An 18,438-nucleotide genomic window follows, 5' to 3' on the forward strand; every position below is an offset into this window, starting at 1 on the left:
TTAAAAATAAATAAAAATTTTCTTTATGAATAAAAATGTATCTGATATAGCCTTTACTGAGGAGCATTTATCATGACAAATACCTTTTGTTGTAAATAGATTATCACATATCCCAAGAAAATGTTCTTTGAATTTTCACTATTAATTAATATTTACTTGTAACATAGCATGATTCATTACATATTCTAGAAAAGTAAAGATCTACTTATTGAAAAACTAGCTCAAGGCTATTCAGATAACCATGTGTTTCCATCTTCATTCCAAAGAACATCATTTTAATTATAAAGATTACTTAATATTTATATAATGTGCCAGAATATGCTCTAGGCAACCCTAATGTATGAAAGGCATGTTTTACCCTCGAGGATGTTCTTCTACCCTCTAAATGACATAAAAACAAAGGAGAATAGTGTTCATAAAATATAAATGATAAAGTATCTGTTGCTACAATGGTGTTTATTTTGTAGAATGTAGCTGCAGGTTACTGTACTTGTATAATCAGAGTTTGTGTTTTCAAGTTTCTTTGTGGTTATCCATCATGTGTAAAGCAAATTTTACTTTCTGATTCATGATTTACATCCCTATTAAACTCATTTTTGCCTTGCACAGTAAGGCATAGTCAACCATTATTGTCTCTGTTCACAATGAATCAATAGATAGCAATTTGTTTATAGTCACTACTATAGTAATTTTAAAAAAAACCAGAAAAGGGAGGTATTGACTGAGATAGAGTCTAAATATGATCCTCTGGCAATCATCTCCCTCCACATATCTGGTTGAAAAGCTATTTAAACACCAAACTATCCCCGTAACAATCAAAGTAGGAAATGTGACAAATATGTCTTCCCTCAGATTCACCTTCTCTACTGGAATCTAACAGAGAATCTTGAATTCCAAATCAAGATTTTATTCTTTGGAAAATCTCAAACAGAAGCAAAGAGGTTAATAATTATTCAGTTCCTATTACATACCAAATGTTTGTTGTGTTAATATTAAAACATCATGATAATTCTATGAAATAACACAATCTTCATTTTACAGATGAAGTGTCAAAGAATATGGGTGGAAAGAATTTCACTAAGTACTGAAAAAGAAACTTTGGTCTCTCTGGTACCATCATTCTTTGGCTGAGTTTAAGAAATATATATCCCTATGTGGCAAAGCTACTTGTAGTTATTTCTTGCTTGGGAAAAAACCACCCTGTATATGAAGAGGGCTACAACTCAGAAGCTTTGAGAGTGGCCCATAGTTGCTGCTAATATACTCCACATACTGTTCCTGAAGCCACTAGAAACCCAAATTCTGATTTTGAAAAACTTCTTGAGGTGTTAGGTTTTTAGAACTTATGTCTTACATGGATTTTGGAAGTAGTGTGTTATCCATATCCTTGAGATGTAAAGATCATATTTCTCAGAACGAAGTTGGGAATTTTCAAGATATTCAACTTAGAGAAAAAATTTCAATTTCTAAGTCACTTGATTCTATTAAAAAAAAAAGAAAGGAATGATACAAAGTCAATTGGTTTCTTTTATACATGCAAAAATAATTTTAAAATATAATTTATATTAGCACCATCCCCCCAAATAGTTAAATATAAATCTAACAAAAAATATATTAGACTTATGAAAGAAACTCAAGGAAAAAAACAAGTAAATGAAGAAATATTCCATATTCATGGATAGGAAGATTCAGTATTGCTAAGATATCAGCTAAGAAATGTAGACTCAATGTAATACCAACCAAAATCAAACAAGTTATTTTGTGGATATCAACCTACTGGTTCTAAAGTTTTTATAGAGTGCTGAATACCAAGAATATCTACAACAACACTGGAGAATATTGAATGAAGTTGGATAACTGATACTACCCAATGATAAGAATTATTATAGATCTATCACAATCGAGACAGTATAGTAAGGGTGAAAAAAAAATAGATCACAGAATAGAATAGAGAGCCCAGAAATGGACCCACACAAATACACTCATTTGATCTTTGACAAAGAATCAAAGGTAATCCAATGGATAAAAGGGAATCTTTTCAACAAATGGTGTTAGAACAAATGAATACCCCTTACAAAAATAAATAATAAAGCTAAACACAGATCTTACACTCTTCATAAAAATAAACAGAAAATAGATTATAAACCTCAAAATGAATCATATAAAATTCAAAATTACAAATAACTCTTGGATGATAACATAGGAGAAAAATCTAAATTACCTTGAGTCAAGAGCTATAGAAGAAAAATTGATAGGCTGAAATTGTCAACATCAAAAGACATGTAATCTGTGAAAGACTGTTAAGAAAATGGGAAGGCACTCCATAAACTTGGAGGAAATGTGTGCTCAAAGATGATGACAAAAATCTTTTTCCAAAATATAAAAATCTCTCAAATCTCAGTAATAAAAAAATCCACAACCCAATTAAAAATGGGCAAAAACATGCCACCCCATCAATGATTATATACAGATGGTGAATAAACACATTAAAAGATCTCGACATCATCAATCATTGGGGAATTGCAAATGAGATCAACATATCAGTATACACCTATTAGAAGGGCCAAATTATAAAACACTAACAGCACCTAATGCTGGTGAGCATGTGCAGCAGCAGGGGTTCTCATTGCTTATGAGAAGGCAAAATGGTACAGCAAATGGCAGACAGCTTGGCAGTTTTTTACAAAGCTAAACACATTCTTACCATTTAGTCTATAAATCATACTCCTTAGAATTTAACCAAGCTAAAAGGTTACATGCACACAAACCAGCGTACAAGTGCTTACAGCAGTTTCATTCATATTGCCAAAACTCAGAAGCAGACCAATGTCCTTCAGTAAGTGAATGGACAACAAAACTGTGGCACATTCAAATAATGAAATATTATTCAGAACTAAAAATAAATGAGCTATTAAGCTGTGAAAAGATTCAAAGAAACTTAAATGCATACTACCAAGTGAGGAAGGTCAATCTGAAAAGGTTATACACCAAGAATTCCAAATGACATCCTGGAAAAGGCACTAAGGAGACAATAAGGATGACAATGGCCGATCACATTTGTCACTTCTACCAGAAAATTTATATTATGAAAGTTATATGTGTAGTATAAAATATGTGCTGCCAAAGCAATGTCATGTCTGCTCAGGGGACCAGAAGAATAAAGGCAGCCAGATCTAGGACACCACAATAAACATTTGAAATGCATACACTTCTCTTGCAGAGAAAAATTTGGAATCCAGTAGACTAAACAACACTAAATCAAATGTTTAAATTAAAAGCCACAGCTGACCAAATATTATTGTATCTGTTTATTTTATTATCTTGAAATGCAGCTGCTTCCTAAGTAAAAGAAAATTAAACTCTGCTAACCAATTCTTAAATTTGATGACATAAACACTAAAATTAATGTTTGAAAACAAGTATCTTGATTTTTAACCTACCTATTCACAACATAAATAGCCTTTATTGTTTGCATAGAAAAATGAAAAGAGATCTGCAGTAGATGACAGGAAATCATAAATCTAATGTTCTGTCTGGCCTCTGGAGATGCTATATACTTTGTCCAAGTGACATAATCTCTTGGAGGGTCTCAGTTTCCATATTCCATCACGTGTATTGTCAATATGCAAAACAGATAAAAATACTCTGGCTTAAGAAGGAAGGAGAATCCTTATCTCCTCTATCCTACCTCCTACCATAGGACCACAAAGAACACAATGTGAAAATCATTTCACACAGAATACAGTGTGAAATGAAAACCATTTAATAGAGCACTGCTCAAGTTCTTTCCAGTCTTGAAATTCTTTGTTTGTATGTAAATACACAAAACATCTTAACTTCCTCCTGATCCACAATACTAAACAGGCTCATAAAATTTGGGGGCTGGAAAAGAATCTGGCAAACTACTTAGGCTGGTTCTGATCCCCCCCCCCCCAAAAAAAAATATATATTTTAAATATTTGAAAATCTAGACAGGAATTTCTGAATAAATTCCAATTAAGTATTTTTCCTACATTTTCAAAATTCTTTTTACTTAAAATAATTCTGCCTATATTTTCTATTGCTCATCTTCTATGGAAACAAACAATAGCTGTTCACATGGTGCGTCCATTTATTTGCTCAGTGAGGAGTTTTTGAACTCCTATGATGTCTAAAGCAATCTTCTGGATTCTGGAGAGACAGTAAACAGAATTCATTGGTAATCCTCCAGGAACTTAGTTTATTGAGAGAGTCAAAAAGGAATATTTCTTCATACTGTGTGGTAGGAGGTCCCAGGAAAAGCCTGAACTCCCCTAGAGCTGGGAGATAGAGTTAGAAAAGTTTAGTAGACAAGTCAATATTTGAACTGCATAAAGGTTAATCAATCAGGAAAATGATAAGGTGGAAATTCCAGACAAAAAAAAGCTCTTGTGACATGGGAATGCCTTCAAGCACTGGATGTTTTGGGGCATTTTAATGGTTAATCCCAGCTTCCTTCTTGACCTCCAAGAGAGTTACAAATCTGAAGTGGGTGCTCGGCTTTTGCTGTATGCTTTCAACAATGAGATTTTAAAAAGGGACAGAGGTAATGAAATTTGAGCTTTGATAAGATTCCCTCCATCAGGTGTGTGAATACTATTTAAGAGTTGGGAGGCTAGAGTTGCAAAGAAAGTTCAATGGCTTTTTGCTGTAATCTAGCTAAGGAATGATATGTCCTCAGTGTCTTGAATCATTTTAGTTGCTTTGCTCTGACACATCCCACATTTTCTATGGCTGGGCTTATGTTTCATCAGCACATCTGGATATGGACAGCAGCTCAGCAGGGTAAAATATTTTTCTTTTCAATCGTTGTCATGTAGTCCCTCTACCATAGTTTGCAGAGTTATTATTTCCTTGTTAGTAGTCAACTGAGTATATGCTTGTATTTGGTGTTAGAACAGAATTTTGAATCTTCAGAAGACCTATTAATTCACCTGATCTGTGTATTTTCAAGCCACGTTTCTCTAAAACTGAAGTTTCATGTAGGAACATGAGATGAAACCATGGGGGATATGAATGCAGGTAGAGTTCCTACCTCTGTAACTCACAATAACTAAAACCAGCCCTTTCAACCACTGTAATAATCACCAACACTATCTCCCACGTGAACCAAAACTCTCAGACCCTATAACCAGCCACTGCCTGTGGCCTGCTGTAAACAGGACCATCCCTTTCTCCCAAGTATCTAGCACCATCCCTATCTCCCATGTAACCAGAATCATCTGCATCTTTTGATGTAATCAGCACTGGCCCTCTCATCCACTTGGTTTGTTTTCCTTGTTTTGGATATCTCATTTAAAAGTTTGTTTAAAAAACAGTTTCTGTTGCTAAGAAATTATAACCTCTCAATTTCTAAAGAAATGAGGCCCTCTGAAGTTGAAGGTCTTACTTGTGTTGATACTTGGTAAGTAGGCAGAAGACTTCCATCAGAAAAACCATTAATATGTTCAGGAAGAGCTGGAAACTCTTCTAAAATCTGAAACTGTTCCCAGTCCAGACATAATATTCTGGTCCTGCCAAGTTTCCTTTTTTCCTCTTTCCAAATATTAATTGCAATGCATTTTAGACTTCCTATTATAAAACAGCTGTTTTGTGAACCTAATTTTTTTACTATGTGAATGTGTTTTGTGAGTATGTGTGCGTGTGTGTGTGTGTGTGTGTGTGCGCGCACATGCAAGCACAAGCTTCTCTTGTAATGAGATTGATGATAAATCTGGATTCACATAGTCTTCAGAGGTGGCTAAGAAGGGGCTATTTTAGGATTCCATTGTGCATGCTAAGCTATTAAATAAGAAAGTCAACCTCTGAATTCAGATTAGGGCATGTTGCAACTTTTTTTTTTAAACTTTGGAAAGCCTAGGTATCCAAAACTATCTACAGGTAATTAATCATCAGTCAGTTTATAAAGTAATCACAAAAGGGTAGCTGTCAAAATTTTATAGGTGAATCAATGGTTGGGTGTGTTGTTTAAAAATGTAGATTTGCCCACATCTTCTGAGTGAAGCCAGAATAAGGGCCAACAGTTGCCAAGTTTAGTGGACTCCAGATGACTGGTGCAAAGCAGACTGAGCACCACCCCTAAGAGATTGTGGCAGCTATAATTTGATGTTAAAAGAAGGCATTAATTCAATGGCTTTGCTCTGCCCCTTCCCCTGGCTTGTCTTCTTTAAAGTTAATGTACTGTGTGAGTCAGGGACATGGAGTCAAACCTATCCCCTCTAAGCTTATGGAATCAAGCTGTGGTGGTTTCATTTCCAGCACAGTTAACATTTCATTTACCTAGTTATCTTTCATCGGACAAAAAGTTTGTGAGCTTGGCACAACTGGAATGCTTTCTTATTTCAAACACTCATCCTACCCATCATCCTCCAAATAAGATGCATTAAACTGTTTTATCATTTTCTGGGTAAAATTTCAAAAGTTTCTGATCAAGAGCAGAAATAATATTAGATGTTACGATAGTTAAATTCTAACTGTATGCCTGTTTTGAAGGAAAGAGCAAAATAGAACATTTTTACTTTTAAATAAAACCATCACATCTTAATTTAAAATGATTTGATATTAGAAGAACAACACCCTATTCATTTCTATCCCCTCCGATATGAGCAAAAACAAGCGTAAAGCACTAAATGACCTGGAGGACCTTCAATTGCCTGAAAAATTTTATGCCTCTGAGTTATTTCCAGTTCATTTCATTATAGAGGAATTTTCCAGAACACTGAGGCTGATGATCACTTCAAATCCAGCCCCAGATGAAATTGTAGAGAAAAGTAATTTACTCTCAGACCATGCCATTTCTTAATAGATTTGGGCTAAGGGAGGCCCTGATAGACAGTTACTTTGTAAATCAAAATACCCTCCGAAATTATTTATCATCAGATTCTTCCTGTCCTGTTCCCCTTCCTGCTCTATTTCTTCATTCTTTCCCTTCTTCCCTATCCTCCTTTCCATTCCTTCCCTCTCTCCTATACCTTCCCTTCCCTTCCTTTCCTTTTTATCTTTCCTCCCTCCTTCCTCCTCACCCCTCCATGATGTATATGTCAGGGGGGTGGGGACAGGAGTTTTTCTTTTCTATCTTTCCTTTTTTTTTTTTTTTTCCTGTACTGGAGATTGAAGTCAAGGGTGCTTTTCCACTGAGCTACATCTCCAGCCCTTTTCATTTTTCATTTTGAAACAGGGTCTGACTAAGTTGTCCATCCTGGGCTGGACCTTCCAATTCTCCTGCTTAGCCTCCAGAGACACTGGATCACATGCCTGCACCATCTCTCTAGTGGGGCGAGCTTTTCTCAAGTCCCAATGAAATAAAATTTGACCTCAAGTAAATTCCAGTTTGGAGTTAATAATAATAACTTATTATTTTTCAGGTACATCTTGAGTGCTGGATATCCATTGGTTCATTTAATCCTTACAAAAACTCAATGAAGTAGGTATTAATAATTATTTCCATTTTATGCATGAGGAACAGTGGTACAGAAATGCCAAGTAAACTGTACTACAGTCACACAGCTATCTGTAAAAACGAAAGTCAACTCCAATTTTTGTTACTTCATCAAACAAGGCTGGGGGTAACATAACTTCCAAATATCATTGTAAAAAAAAAAATACTGTGAATAATTTCGAAAACAACTTTGTTCCTGGATTATGAACCATCTAAAAAAGCTTAGTTAAATGCCACATTTTTTTTATCCATTCATCTATTGAAGGGCATCTGGGTTGGTTCCACAGTCTAGCAATTGTGAATTGTGCTGCTATGAACATCGATGTAGCAGTATCCCTGCAGTACGCTCTTTTAAGGTCTTCAGGGAAAAGTCCAAGAAGGGCAATAGCTGGGTCAAATGGTGGTTCCATTCCCAGCTTTCCCAGGAATCTCCATACTGCTTTCCAGATTGGCCGCACCAGTTTGCAGTCCCACCAGCAATGTACAAGAGTACCCTTTTCCCCACATCCTCGCCAGCACTTGTTGTTGTTTGACTTCATAGTGGCTGCCAATCTTACTGGAGTGAGATGGTATCTTAGGGTGGTTTTGATTTGCATTTCTCTGACTGCTAGAGATGGTGAGCATTTTTTCATGTACTTGTTGATTGATTGTATGTCCTCCTCTGAGAAGTGTCTGTTCAGGTCTTTGGCCCATTTGTTGATTGGGTTATTTGTTTTCTTATTAATTTTTTGAGTTCTTTGTATACTCTGGATATTAGGGCTCTATCTGAAGTGTGAGGAGTAAAAATTTGTTCCCATGATGTAGGCTCCCTATTTACCTCTTTTATTGTTTCTCTTGCTGAGAGAAAACTTTTCGTTGATTTTTGTTATCAACTTTTGTGCTATGGGTGTCCTATTAAGGAATTTGGAGCCCGACCCTACAATATGTAGATCGGAGGCAACTTTTTCTTCTATCAGACGCATGGAGTATTACGCAGCACTAAAAAATGACAAAATCATAGAATTTGCAGGGAAATGGATGGCACTAGAGCAGATTATGCTTAGTGAAGCTAGCCAATCCCTAAAAAACAAATACCAAATGTCTTCTTTGATATAATGAGAGCAACTAAGAACAGAGCAGGGAGGAAGAGCAGGAAGAAAAGATTAACATTAAACAGATAGATGAGGTGGGATGGAAAGGGAGAGAAAAGGGAAATTGCATGGTAATGGACGGAGACCCTCATTGTTACACAAAATTACATATAAGAGGTTGTGAGGGGAATGGGAAAATAAACAAGGAGAGATATGAATTATAGTGGATGGGGTAGAGAGAGAAGATGGGAGGGGAGGGAGGGGGGATGGTAGAGGATAGGAAAGGTAGCAGAATACAACAGTTACTAATAGGGCATTATGTAAAAATGTGGATGTGTAACCGATGTGATTCTGCAATCTGTATTTGGGGTAAAATTGGGAGTTCATAACCAACTTGAATCTAATGTATGAAATATGATATGTCAAGAGCTTTATAATGTTTTTAACAACCAAAAAAAAAAAATTAAAAAAAAATAAATAAATAAAAAAGCTTAGTTATAGACCAATAGCAGACTCTTTAATACTTGATTAAAGACCCTTGCCTTACCCTGCTGACAAATGCCAAGCTATTGTGCCATAAATTCTGCTGAATCCCAAAGAGTTTTCCATAATGCAAGAGCTGCCTTGAAATTACCTGTTTTCCCTAAAACTCATAAATATCAACCCTCATCTTTACCTTCTGAGCTGCTGTTATAGTCTTGTGGAAGTGCTGTTCTCCCACCCTGTATTAATTTCAAAACTTAGTTTTGCTTGACTAACTAACAGATTTTTTTTCAGGGATATTTTTATCAAGTTGGCAACTGACATCTGTCGAATACTTGATAAGAATCAGAAGACTATACTTTGTTATTAGTCATTTCTAATTCTCCTAACACCAGAAATTGTTGTAATAGCACATGGAAATTATCAAACATCTATAATTATTTCCAAGAACCTTTGACATTTCTTTAAAATAAAAACCCAAAACTATTTTTTTTATATTGTGTGATTTTTAAACTATTGATCCTTAAAAACATTTCTCTGAAAGAGCAGAAAAAGGAGTCTCTGTGTAGTCTCCCCAACTCACATCAAAAATAAACCGTGAAATTTAATGGGTAAAATTATTTTCTTGCCCAAATCACACTTATTCATATTTACTTTTATCTTCAGTGTAAGAAGCTAATTTTATTCTGTATTTTTACCTAACCAAAAGACCAATAAGAATGGGATATCCAAATACTGTAGACAACAAACCAACCACAAATGCTTTCAAAATACCCAAATCTAGCTATCTGAGAATGTTATAGCTGGGGAGGGGATTTCTTCCTAATGAAGGAAGAATTATATGGTGAATATTTCAGGTATCAACACACAAGGCACAAAGAGGGCCTGTTTCTTTGGAAATAGCTGTAAATATATTCATCTGAGTAAAACAATCATCTGTGTCTAGTCATGCATGCTCTCTGCTCCCATGGTTGTCACTGCTGTCGATCTGAAGCTGAGAGGTAATGGCCTCGTGATTCAAGGAAACTGCTGAAGTGTGTACTCAGGCTTCAGTTTGAGAGATGGGTTCATTTATCATCATAATAAGCTATTACCATTGATAGGTCACAACTCATTGAAAAGACAGTCAGTCTAATTGGCTCAATTCCTTCAGCTTTCGATGTGCCTCAAGGAGATAAGCACTCTTTTGCAGGTAATTTTCAATCACCCAATAAACTACCTGTTTAATAATTCATCACATTTCAGATTGGGGTCCTATCACATAGCTCCCTTTTCAATGTGGCAAATGTTAGATTTTTAACTGCATGAAATTTCAGACCCAGGTAACAGAGCGAAAGATTTAGAAAAAGTAAGGCAAGAGAGCACCTGCTTTTACTCAGCTGCTACTGTTGGAAGTGATGAGAAGACATCAGGAATACAAATGCCAGTTTTATGTTTCCCCAACAGGCCCTGCTGACAATAAGAGAATTTCCTGAAAAAGTCTGGAAAGAGAAGAGCGCTATTGGAATCCTTGCGATTAATTAAGCATGCTAACCACTCTTTAGCAGATGGGATTGGGCACTTAATACTTATTAAAGGATCACATGAAAACATCAATTGCTACAGTGAAGTATAAAATAGAGAAGCAATAGTGTGAAAGAAATGAAATTAGAAATAAAAATAAGGACTGTTTTAGTTCAAATACCTTATCTTACAAATGTGACAATATGCTCTTCTTGAGTGTGGCAATAGAACACAGTCTTTTGAGACAAACTCATCTCAATCCAAATGGTGGATGTTACTCTAAATAGAAAATCACTTTAAAATCCCAAATACGTAATCTTTTTCTCCACTTGAGAACACAAATGGTAGTGATACATATATACTATTAGACTTCTATTTTTAATCATTTAAAAATATATTCTGGATCATTCTATATTATTATGCAAATAACTTCTTTTTCTAATTTATTCATAGTTTTATAGTGTTTGATGGCATGGATGCACCAAAATTCATTAAATCAGTTTCTCACTAATGGATATTTTTGTGGTTACCACATTTGTGGAATGAATAACTTTGCATGTGTGTATACACACACACACACACACAATCACACATACACACACATACATGTAAGCAAAATTCCCAGAAGAGAAGTATATAAAGAATACATGCGTTTGTAACTTTGGTGGAGATTTCTAGGTTGGTTTTCTTGGACTACATTGATGTATGTATATTCCAACCAGGGATTTATGAGGAGCTTTGTCTCTTTAAACCTTCAATAAATAATAGAGCATGTTATCCATTTTGTTGTCTTCCCTACATGACTAATGACAAATGATTTCTCAGTGTAGTTATTATATTATAAAACAGGCTGAACATTGTTCCACATAGTTAATACCTCATTTTATTTCCTTTTCTATGTACTGCTCATTTACCCTATTGTCCATTTTTCTGTTGGACTGTTGACCTTGCTTTTATCAAATTTGTATGCTTTCTTTAAAGAATCAAGTAATTTGTGTTTTGTTCAATATATATTATAACACAATTAGAAGTTATAGGATCTAAAAATAATAACACTTTACTATGTGTATTGGTTTGCTAGGGCAGCCATACCAAAATACCACAGACTGAGTGGCTTAAAAATTAGAAATTTATTGCTACATAGTTCTGGAGGCCACAAGTCTGAAACTGAGGCATTGGCAGGTCAGTTGTTGAGATGGCTAAGAGGGAAGGACGTGTTCTAAGCCTCTCTCCTTGGCTTGGTGATGGCCATCTGTATCTTCACATGGTGTTCTTTCAATGTGTGTGTCTCCAAATTTCCCCATTTTATAAGAACACCAGTCATACTGGGCTTGGGCCCATCTTAATGACCTCATTCTCACTTGCCAAATTATTGCTGTGGAACATCAACTACAGTTGTGAAATTTATTTCTTTAGTCGGCTTCTGATGGTCAGAAAACTCAAATTCTACTCACTGCCAGGTCTTTAGTGAAGCAAGGAGAGGGCCCTTGTCATTTGCTCAGGAAGATATGAAGTAATACAGGTTAGCTCAATTTTGATACCTTCAAAATATAGTACAAAATTCCCTCCAGGTATTTCAAACAGTTGTCTAACTTATTTATTATTTTCCTTTTCTGTGAAGCTGCCGTTAAGTCATATCATCTCCTTACTTACTCAAGTGAACTCTTTGACCATTTTTATTTGTAATGATACCCTTACCACCAGATGCTATGCCAGGCCACAATGAATAGACAGGGAACGAAGTGTTCCTTAACAAATGTCTTTGAGACTATGAAGATTGCTTCCAATATAAATTGCTGTAGCATAAAACTATAGAAATTCACAAAACAATGTGCATTTATTGAAGAGCTTCTGTGTGCCAAGGACATTTTTGAGGGTTTTGTATGATTCTGCAGGGTGCTAGAATCCTCATTTTTCAGAAAATGAATATCTAGTTCAACTGACTAAAAAGAATGTGTACAAGATAACAAAGTTAATAAAGAAGAGCTGTAACATTTATATCAGGTCTGTGAAAGGAATAAAAAAGAAAATATTGGCTGTGAGTGTAGCTCAGTGGCAGAGTGCTTGACTAGCATATGCAAAGCCCAAGTTTTAATCACTAGCATGAACATGTAGGCATAAACACACCACACATACACACACACACACAAACACACAAAAACACTAATCAAATGCAACCACAAATAGAACAAAACCAGGTCACCTTCTTACACAAATGTTAGTTTTTAGCTAATTCTCATGAAAATGAAGAAAAAAAAGCCCTAGCCTGAGCTCAAGCTGTCAGCAGGGATGGTCCCTTCTGAGGGCTGTGAGGAACTGGTGTGTTTCAGACATCTCTTTTTGGCAAATTGACTGCTGGCATCTCCCACTGACCTTCCATTGTCTTTCCTCTGTACATGTCTGTGGCCCATTCACCCCTACTACATTGCTCTTGTTCTACTACCAATACTTAAAGAACAATTTAAAAAATAAGTATGTAAAAAATACTTGCCACTCTAGGTTTATTAATGATATAATACTGTCACACTAACAATTATTGATGCATCTCATCTACTCCAAGTAGGAGAGGGCAGCATATTGAGGGTCTGTCCCCTATGGAATTGGACAACACACGTTCTCCACTGAGCTGCACATGGAACATGAATGTCAAAAACATACTGAAAAGTATATGGGAAAAAAAAAAAACATAGTTTACTTTAAGGATTGATTGAAATGCTTTCAAATCAGTACTGGATTTGCTTTCTTTGGTTTTGAGATAATAAGTGATAGATGGTCAAGGTTTGTTTAATGCTCTTGTTTAGTATAGTCTTCAGTTTTCCAACTTCAGACAGAAACATTTGTGGAAGGAGTGCTCAAAGTTTTAGTTCAACTTTGTGTGTTTAATCATTTATTTAATAATTATGGTTCTTGGCTCAGGGGCTAAAGAGATGACTGGCTGGAGGTCTTATGCTAGAAAGCAACAGTAGGAAAAAATAAAACTTATCTTGTTTGATACTTCTTTTATAGGACAAATTTCCATCATATATGATATATATATATATATATATATATATATGAATATGTGTATATACACATATATATGACATGTGTGTATATGTGTATATGTGTGTGTATGTATATATATAAACTTTCTAAATACTTCTAATGTTGATCTGTGACAAATTTATCCAGCTTTTATACCAGTGGAAAAGTCTATTTTTGCTTCCATTTTTCAAAGATATTTTGGTCTGATAAAAAAAAATGCTGGATTCATAGCATCTGTTTGTTTCTGTTGCTGTTTTCTTCCCCCAAATTGAATGTATTATATTTTGGCTTGCATGGGGAGTCTATTAACACTGCTATAACTAGATAACATAGAACTGGTAATTTATAAACAATAGAATAGACATGTATTGCTTAGAGTTCTTGAGATAGGTATTTTCAAACTCAAGCACTGGCATATTCAATATCTGATAAAGGCTTGCTCTCTGTTTCCAAGATGGCAACTTCTTTCTGTGTCCTCACATGACTGACAAAGCAAGGTAGTTCCCTTCAACCTCCTTAATAATGACTGTGATTCCATTCACAAGGAAACAAAGTAATCACTTCCCCAAAGAGCCCCAACCCTTTACACTATTACATTAGGTATAAGGCTTCCATACATGAATTTTCAGTGGGGGGGGGGCGCGGATCATAGCATATAGTGTCTGACAAGAATCTGCTGTTTCTTTGTTCCTCTGTACATGTTGTATCATTTTTCCCTCTGGGTGCTTCTACGATTTTCTCTTCATCTCCTCTTTCAGTCACTTAACTTTGATAGACTATAGCACAACTTTCATGTAAGTTTTGGGTCAATTTTCATTTACTGATTATGTTCCAGGTTATAGTTCATATGCCCTACTTGTTAATGGGCCTGGTAATTTTTTACTTCATGCTAAACATGGTGAATTTTACATTGTTGGGTTCTGAGTCTCCCTCCCTCCCTCCCTTTTCCTTCTCTTCCTTTCCCTTCCTTTCCCTTCCTTTCCCTCCCTCCCTCCCTCCCTCCCTCCCTTCCTTCCTTCCTTCCTTCCTTCCTTCCTTCCTTCCTTCCTTCCTTCTTTCCTTATTTCCTTCTTTCCCTTCCTTTGTTCTGACCAGTGAACTCCTACCAATGTAGCCCTAGTTTCTCTATTAGCTTGGTTGTCAACCATGTTGCAAACCAACTCATACTGAAATTACTCTTAAATAAAGTCCCTTACTTTTTCCACCAAGTTCCTATTAAACTGAATGTTCCCCTACCTAATACCTGTTTAGTTGATCAATTTTTAAAAAAATGATCTTTGTGCCATTGCATTTCTTTATAGAACAGTGGAAATAGAAAAATACATATGAGTATTAGAATGCTCTTTTAGATAATACTTTGCAATATGAGATATTTATTTCCTCATCTTCTCTTAACAATTCATTTGGTTTATTCTAGTAAGAAATCCTTCTGCTAGGCCATACTTCATTTCAAATAATTCCTGATAGGATTTGATTTATGGAATAAAAAAGTCAATCACAGCTGATTTATTCACTTGCTTTTATGTCCATGCCCTTCCCCAAATACATAATGATCTTCTTAATTAATTCAAGACTTAAATTAGAGGAAATTTATGGATGGAGGAAAGGGTTTTGAACTTCCCTTTTGGATAATCTTGAGGAATGTGGAGCAAAGAAGTCACAGAAGCAAACTACAAGACTAAAGAATAAAAAAGTGGATAATACTTGTTAGAAGATTTTAAATTTTTTAGACACAAGACTGAAATCATCTTTCAACTCACACAAATTTCAACTCAAAGGTCATTCATTTCTGAGCAACTTGATAAATATATATATATTGTGTTAAGCAGGAAGCATCATTCACACAGTATTTGTTGAGCTCTTTTTATATGATAAGGGCTACCCTGTCCTGTGAATCTTGAACATTAGTCTCTTTCTTCTAATTCATAGCAGCTGTAATTTGGACTCTACAATGTAGAACTGAAAGTCAAGCAAGTGCAACAAAGGAGTTCACCAGAGATGACTTTTGAAATCCAGATGCTCTTATGTTGGGAGGCCCTCATAAAGACATCTTAAGCTAGGCTACAGGTATTACTGGCACCAACATTGAACAATTTAAAGTTTTTCTAAGCAAGAAAAACAGGGACAGCATAATATTGTAGAACATAAAATAATGTTGTAAATAACAAATCACATAAGATTTATTCAATAATGTTTAGAGACAGAATTTCAAACCTTAATGATAATGTAGAAACAGAAGCAGACAGGCGAGCCAGATTCTCTGAGAACTTGAGAGATGCAGGGAATAGCTTTGGGAAGTTGCACTAACTATTTCAGACCACTAGGGTAACCTTAAGTAAATGACTGTTACAGTATTTCAGTAGCTTTTAGTTTACTAGAGCAGTAAATTATCCAACTCTGAAATTCCCAAACTGTTCCTGAATAGCTACAGCTTACAGCAAACCAGCAGGATTCTTTGTCCTCTAGCTTGGTTCCAGGCTTACATAAATGCTTTAAAACATTAGGCATTAACATTTGCTAAGCATGTCAAAAATAAAATGCTGCCTAGGATAACCCTGTGCATGCATGACTTAATTCTCCTTGACTATGTAGAATGAGATGGTTTAAATTATATAAAAATGAGCTGCCTGTTGTGCCAAATATTTACCTAGATGTGAGAAAAAAAATCATGATTACAATTGAGAAGTTAATTCACAGTTGAGATCATGGGAGTAGTTTCAATGGGCAGAATAAAAATGTGTGAGTTTCTTCTGGGTCACATCCACTTTCCATACATACTCATAATCATGCACTCATACATTACTATTCCAGAGAGCAAAAAAATGAACATGCTTCAGAGGATAACAGGTACTATACTATATTGGCTCATATTTTTGAGTTTTATTACAACCTGCAGACTTCGATGTGAGTAAAGTGTGTCTCGTGTGGGAGCACTTTTATTATGTGGGGTTAGGTTCCTCAGAAAGAAAGGACATGTGGCATCTCCATTCCAGGAGAATAAGCACAGCATCTCTCCCTTCTGTTGCAAAGTGGCCTTCTGACCAAGTGACTTGGAAAATGTTTGAAAAGTAGTCATACAAATATTTAGGAAGAGCTAATAGCTGCTCATAAATATATACATACATATTTTTGGACTTAAGAATTAACACAAAAAAGCAGAGGAGCGATTATGCACCCACAGCCTCTGGTCATGGATGTCAATGGAATTCAGTATCTAAGCAGATGCACAAATATCTTGATATACTTTTTCTGTCAGATTCTGGCAATGGCTCTGATTCAAATAGCAATTACTGCTAAAGAATTTAGCCTCAACTATTTAGGAAAGAAGCTTTATTGAATTTACAAACAAGGCCCTGCAATTTTCCATTTCCTTAGCAAGATATTAAATCAACCAAGCTAAGCATGTCATCATGACTATAATTTACATGATGTGACATGACAGCTAAGATGTACTGTGGTAATTTCTGAGAGCTTGCAGTATTATTGTAGTATCAAAAATTTATATGGTTCAGTTATTAAGGCAAATTGTTTCATTCATACTGAGATGTCTGACAGTAAACCACCGAGGGCTTCCACATTACATTAAAAAATGTCTTCCATATTCAAACAATTTGCACACCCGGTTACCATTATTTTGTTCACTGAATGGAAAGTAGAGCACAGGCAAGCACAGCTTTTTGATGTGAAAATGATCTGTAGGGGAAAATGAAGTGCTTCATTGTGGGTGGTTAAAAGAAACAGTTCAGCCAGGATAAGGGAAGTTATCTTTGGGAACCAACAACTATGAACAGGATGTCCAAATTCTTTGCTCTGATGCTATTTAATACCCCACTTGCTTGCTTTCCTTCTGTCAGTTTGATTTTCAGCCAACAGAAAGAAAAAGCATATGACCAAAGAAGATATGATGGAAAATATGGCAAATTCTATTATCAGCTATCTCTAAATAAATTTTTGCCATCACATAAAAAATAAACCTCTCAAACTCATCTAATTTTGACCCAAATCTCTTCTTGAACATCCTATAAGATGTTGAAAAAAAAAGACAGCTTATTTTCATAATTTTTTGGCAATTTTAAGCAGTAGAAATTCAAATCTTATGTGTTATTTTATCCTTGTTGGGAATACAGGAGGTTCCTAAATAGAATAGGATAAAATGACTTCTTATTGTAAGTGGCTCTGCAAATAAAAGTTTAATTAGATTTTTATTATAGCTATTGAATTTTATGCAACATATGCTGTCTCTTTTAAAATACATGTTCATTGAAAACCTGTTTATTCATTTACACATTTTTTTGTAATAGCATTTAGAAGCCTGTTAAAAATAAGAACCAGGTTGTGAGTTAAAATTTTTCAATCAGCTGAAACTACCAGTTCCCATTCACTGAGCAACATATAAGCTAGTAAGTTTTTTTTCACTTTGATACTCTCGTGCCATACAAGAGAACCAGTAACTATAAATACACTTTAAAAAAATTGTTTTAATTAGTTATACATGACAGTAGGATGCATTTATGTACTTTGATATATCATACATAAAAGGGATATATTTTCTCGTTTTTATGAGTGTATATGTTGCAAAATCATATTGGTCATGTAGTCACATATAAACATACAGTAATAATGTCTGTTTCATTTTACTGTCTTTCATATCCCCACATCCCCTCATCTCCCCTCCCATTATTTGTTGAATCTAATGAAGATTTCTTCAAAAGTTACACTATGTTCTTATGGGTGACAAATAGTTTTAAATAGCATCAGTTCACTAACAGATTTGTTTTTCTATTATAGTTTCTGGTTTCATAAATAAACTTAACTATCAATAACAAGTTATTAATTTTCACAGAATAAGGATGTATTCATGAAATTAAGACACCATTTAGTTTCTAATATATTATTAGGCAA

The 18,438-nt window shown here is 35.0% G+C and overlaps 1 protein-coding gene across 1 annotated transcript in view; it reads right to left on the bottom strand.

Moving 5' to 3' along the window:
- Window positions 1-18,438, bottom strand: part of Lama2 (laminin subunit alpha 2) — a 571,380-nt gene that overhangs the window by 293,247 nt on the left and 259,695 nt on the right. The window lies entirely within an intron of this gene.

Source organism: Marmota flaviventris, chromosome 6 (assembly GCF_047511675.1).
Source record: "Marmota flaviventris isolate mMarFla1 chromosome 6, mMarFla1.hap1, whole genome shotgun sequence".
In the NCBI taxonomy this organism is placed as follows: domain Eukaryota; kingdom Metazoa; phylum Chordata; class Mammalia; order Rodentia; family Sciuridae; genus Marmota; species Marmota flaviventris.